This window comes from Phacochoerus africanus, chromosome X (assembly GCF_016906955.1).
Source record: "Phacochoerus africanus isolate WHEZ1 chromosome X, ROS_Pafr_v1, whole genome shotgun sequence".
Taxonomy (NCBI): domain Eukaryota; kingdom Metazoa; phylum Chordata; class Mammalia; order Artiodactyla; family Suidae; genus Phacochoerus; species Phacochoerus africanus.
The window spans coordinates 33,887,593-33,893,500 of NC_062560.1; the positions used below are offsets into that span (position 1 = coordinate 33,887,593).

The window sequence follows — 5,908 nt, forward strand, 5'->3', positions numbered from 1 at the left end:
ATTTATTATTTGATGATGGCTATGATACCTCATTGTATTTTTGATTTCCATTTCTCTAAAAATTAGCGATATGGGGCATCTCTTCATGTACCTGTTGGCCATCTGTATGTCTTTAGAGAAATGTCTATTTAGGTCTCCTGCACATTTTTTGATACAATATAGTATTTTTAACTATAGTCACCATACTGTACATTACATCCCCAGGACTTATTAGTCTTATAATTTACAACTGTCCTTCATTATATTTGCATTATCTTCTTAGATTTTATTTCAAGAACTATTTTTTTTGTCTTTTTGTCTTGTTGTTGTTGCTATTTCTTGGGCCGCTCCCACGGCATATGGAGGTTCCCAGGCTAGGGGTTGAATCGGAGCTGTAGCCACCGGCCTACGCCAGAGCCACAGCAACGCGGGATCCGAGCCGCGTCTGCAACCTACACCACAGCTCACGGCAACACCGGATCGTTGACCCACTGAGCAAGGCCAGGGACCGAACCCGCAACCTCATGGTTCCTAGTCGGATTCGTTAACCACTGCGCCACGACGGGAACTCCCAAAACAAGAACTATTTTAAGTATATTATATAATAAATAAGAGAACATATTTAAAATAAACAAGTTAGATAATTTTTAAAGAAATGGTAATGCACCGTCTGTGTAAGAAGTTAAATTGAATGGAGACAAATTTATTGATATCTTCATAAAAATTTGATAATCAGTGGCCAGGAAACAGTTTGTAATTTATATTGAAGAGAGATTTTGGCAAATAACCGCTTATTCCTATGTATACAGTCGTGGTTTGATACAAACTCCAGGTTTCATTCAGCTACGTACAAAAACACTGAAAATTATGATAATTTTGTAGTCACTGAATCATAAGAGTCTAATTTCTTGTGAATACTATATTGGGGAAAAACAACTGAATTTTAAATTAAAATAAGGATATAAGGACATTTCAAATAAAAGTAAAAGAACAATTTCTTGTTTTCTGAAAACTCTACTTTGTTCAGCTGATGGTTTTGTCTTCTAATTGGTATTGAAAATTTTCCATCATTAGCGTTGATCACTCCTCTGTATTTATACTTTTTTTTTGCCATTTCTAGGGCTGCTCTTGCGGCACATGGATGCTCCCAGGCTAGGGATCTAATCAGAGCTGTAGCTGCTGGCCTACACCACAGCCACAGCAACATGGGATCCGAGCCACATCTGCAACCTACACCACAGCTCACAGCAACGCCAGATCCTTAACCCACGGAGCAAGGCCATGGATCAAACCTGCAACCTCATGGTTCCTAGTCAGATTCGTTAACCACTGAGCTATGACGGGAACTCCGGTATTTATACTTTAATGGTTTTTCTTCCCTGCAAAATACATGCTACTTAGGAAATATTCTATATTCAAATTAGATAAAAATACTGTGTATTTCCTGGACTAACCGAAGACCATTTATTTATTTATTTTTATCTTTTTAGGGCTGCAAGTACAGCATATGGAAGTTCCCAAGCTAGGGGTCAAATCAGAGCTGTAGCTGCTGGCCTATGCCACCGCCAGAGCAATGTGGGATCTGAGCCACTTCTGTGACCTACATCATAGCTCACGGCAACACTGGATCCTTAACCCACTGAGCGAGGCCAGGGATTGAACCCGAGTTCTCATGGATACTAGTTATGTTTGTTACCACTGAGCCACAATGGGAACTCCAACAATTTTATATCTCATTGAAATTCTAGGAAACTTTATCCTTTGGCAACAGACCACTAAATGAATTATATTATATGCAGATATCAATTTGGGAAGAAGGTAAAGGAAGCTAGGAATGTGACCTTACAAACAACTTATTTATTTCTACATTGTTTTCCTATTTAATTTTAAATTGTCCCCATTTCACTTCTTATCTAAGATATTTATACTATTTTGGAGTATTTAAAAATACATTGCCTACTTGAAGATATCTGTGTTATAATCTCTCAAGCATGCAGTTAATAATGTTTTAAGATTGTGGGACACTTCAAATGAGTTATAAACCCTCTTCAAAGCTGGATTTGATACCCTGTTGATTATCTAATAGTAACTTGTATGCTTGTCACAAGCCCATGTAGTTCCAAGATTCTCCCCTATAGGCCCAAACCTAAACTTTTTAGCCTTTGCTAGTCTTGGTCCCTCTAAACCTTCTATGTCACAATCTGCATTTCACAAGATCCCTGGGCGATGTGTGTGCTCTTGAAAGTTTAGGAAGTCCTACTCTCAAAGAATGGTCCCACTTCATTTAAATGGTTCCCTTAAATGTCTGTTAAGTACCTGAAAAGGGTTAGGTTTCCAATTATGTAGCCTTTCATGTAGCCCTTACCACATCTTTACTATCATTCCACCTCTTAAGATGTAAAGGTTTTTTACAATTTATTATGGAAAATGGAAAATGTATGTAATTGTAGTGATAAAATAATAAGAAACCTTCCCTATATCATTTATCCAGCCTCAGTGTATGGCCAAACATTTTTCATGATTATTTTGAAGCAAATTCTAATCATATCACAATTTTATCCTTAAATAGTTCTATGTTCTAAAACAGATTCTCTTTTTCTGACACAGTCATGATGCCATTACTACTAAAAATATTTAAGTTATTTAGTAATATCATCAAACACCCAGGCAGTGTTCATATTTCCCTAATTATCTCATAACTCTGTTTGTGTTTTTGCTACCATTTCAAGTAAATTTGTTTCAATTAGCATCTAAATAAAATTTATCCATTGTGAGTTTATGTTAATAGTCTTTTGACTGTATCTCTCTGCAATAGTGTGATTTATAAGAAATAGACATTTGGTCATTCAAATGATTAAAATTTATTTCAATATATATTTGGTCGTCATCCACAGTTCATGGCTCACAGTTCTCAAAACACTTAGAATTTCCTAAACAAAAGAACAATGGGAGCATCTTTTGTTAAAATATTTGTTCTCTTGTCCTCAGTTCTAAAAAATAATGTGGGGGAGGAAAAATATTTTTCTAAGTTCTTTAGCTTGTCTAACAATTAAATTGACATAAAACAGACTAACAGAATAAAACAGTTTCATTCTGTATTTACAAGGGCTCATAGAAATATGAGCTCAAAGAAGTGACAAAAGCAGGCCACTTTTATAACTTTTAAACAAACAATTTTTTGTGAAGAATTGACAAAGGGGTTTGAGTTGTTTGTATATTTTGGAGATTAATCCCTTGTCTGTCACTTCATTTGCACATATTTTTCTCCCATTCTGTGGGTTGTCCTTTTGTTTTGTTTATGGTTTCCATTGCTGTGCAAAAAACTTTTAAGTTTAATTAGGTCCCACTTGTTTATTTTTGTTTTTATTTTTATTACTCTAGGAGATGAATCTGAAAAGATATTGCTGCATTTTATGTCAGAGAGTGTTCTGCCTATCTTTTCCTCGAAGATTTTATACTACCCAGCCTTAGATTTAGGTCTTTAATCCATATTGACTTTATTTTTGTTTATGGTGTTAGAGAGTGTTATAATTTCATTCTTTTACATGTAGCTGTCCAGCTTTCCCAGCAGCACTTATTGAAGAGGCTGTCTTTTCTCCATTGTATATCCTTGCCTCTTTTGTCATAGATTAGGTTACTATAGGTGTGTGGGTTTATTTCTAGATTTTCTGTCCTGTTCCATTGATTCATATTTCTGTTTTTGTGCCAGTACTATACTGTTCTGATGACTGTAGCTTTGCAGTGTAGTCTGAGGTCAGAAAGCCTGATTCCTCCAGTGCTATTTTTCTTTCTCAGTGTTGCTTTAGCTATTTAGGGTCTTTTGTATTTATATACAAATTTTAAAACTTTTTTTTTAATTAATTTATTTTTTTTTTCAAAAATACAGAACGTTTCAAGAATTAGCGTGTCATCCTTGCGCAGGGGCCATGCTAATCTTCTCTGTATCATTCCAATTTTAGTATATGTGCTGCCGAAGCGAGCACCAAATTTTAAAACTTTTTGTTCTAGTTCTGTGAAAAATGCCATTGGTAATTTGATAGGGATTGTGTTGAATCTGTAGATTGCCTTGGGTAGTAAAGTCATTTTGACAATAGTAATCCTTTGATTTTTTTCATCAGCATCTTACATCTTTCAAGGTATAGGTCTTTTGTCTCTTTAGGTAGGTTTATCCCTAGGTATTTTATTCTTTTTGATGTGATGCTAAATGGTATGGTTTTCCTATTTTCTCTTGCTGTCTTTCATTGTTACTATATAGACATGCAGTTGATTTCTATGTGTTAATTTTGGTATCTTGAAACTTTACCAAATTTATTGATTAGCTCCAACAGTTTTCTGGTAGCATCTTTAGGATTTTCTTTTTTTTCCTACTTGTTTTTAATTAAATTATAGTTGATTTACACTGTTTCTTCAATCTCTGCTGTACAGCAGAGTGACCCAATCACACATAGTTACCTTTGCTGTACAGTAAGATTGCATTGAACGTCCATTCCAAATGTAACAGTTTGCATCCACCAACCCCAGACACCCAGTCCATCACCTTCTCTCCCACCTCCACCCTGGCAACCACTAGTCTGTTCTCCATGTCCATGATCTGTTTTGTAGATAGGATCATCTGTGTCATATTTTATATTTCACATATAAATGATATTATATGTATTTATCTTTCCCTTTCTAACTTAACTTCACTTAGTATGAGAATCTCTAGGTCCTTCCATGTTGCTGCAAATGGCATTATTTTGTTCATTTTCATGGCTGAGTAGAATTCCATTGTATATATGTACCACATCTTCTTAATCCATCCATCTTTCAATGGACATTTAGGTTTTTTCCATGTCTTGGCTATTGTGAATTGTGCTGCAGTGAACATAGAGGTGTGTGTATCTTTTTCAATGAATATTTTGTCCAGATATATGCCTAGGAGTGGGATTGATGGACAATATGGTAGTTCTATATTTAGTTTTCTGAGGAAATTCCATACTCTTTTCCATAGTGGTTGTACCAATTTACATTCCCACCAACAATGAAGGAGCGTACATTTTTCTACATACCCTCTCTAGCATTTGTTATTTGTTGACTTGTTAATGATGGCCATTCTGACTGGTGTGAGGTGGTACCTCATTGTAGTTTTGATTTGCATTTCTCTAATAATTAGTGATTTTGAGCATTATTTCATGTGCCTCTTGGCTATTTATATGTCTTCCTCAGAGAAATGTCTATTTAGGTCTTATGCCCCTTTTTTGAGTTGTTTGGTTTTTTGGTTGTTAAGTTGTATGAGTTATTTATATATTTTGGAGATTAAGACCCTTGTATGTTCCCCCTTTTGCAAAGATTTTTCTCCCATTCTGAGTCCTTGTGATTGGTCTATTCATATTTCCAATTTCTTCCTGGTTCAGTTTTGGTAGATTGTACCTTTGTAAGAATCTGTCCATTTTATTGGCATATAGTAGCTCATAGTAGTCTTTTATGATCCTTTGTATTTCTGTGAAGACAGTTGTAATTTCTCCTTTTTCATTTGTAATTTTATTAAATTGAGCCCTCTCCCTTTTTGTCTTGATGAGTGTGGCTAAAGGTTTATCAATTTTGTTGATCTTTTCAAAGAACCAAATTTTGGTTTCATTGATCTTCTTTATTGTTTTATTCATCTTTATCTATTTTTTTCTGCTCTGATCTTTATGATTTCTTTCCTTCTGCTAATTTTGGGCTTTTTTCTTCCTTCTCTAGTTGTTTTAGGTGTAAGGTTAGATTGTTTACTTGAGCTTTTTCTTGTTTCCTGAGATAAGATTGTTTTGCTATAAACTTCCCTCTCAGAACTGCTTTTGCTGTGTCCCATAGGTTTTAGATTGCTGTATATTCCTTGTCATTTGTCTCTAAGTATCTTTGATTTCCCCGTGATTTTTTCAATGATCCATTGGTTGTTCAGTAGCATGTT

The 5,908-nt window shown here is 34.9% G+C and overlaps 1 non-coding gene across 1 annotated transcript; it reads right to left on the minus strand.

Annotated features, from left to right (window-relative positions):
• Positions 1–3,855: 3,855 nt before the first annotated feature.
• LOC125119036 (U6 spliceosomal RNA) lies at positions 3,856–3,962 on the minus strand. Its single transcript, XR_007132993.1, has one exon. It is a non-coding gene; the product is annotated as a U6 spliceosomal RNA (small nuclear RNA).
• Positions 3,963–5,908: the final 1,946 nt, after the last annotated feature.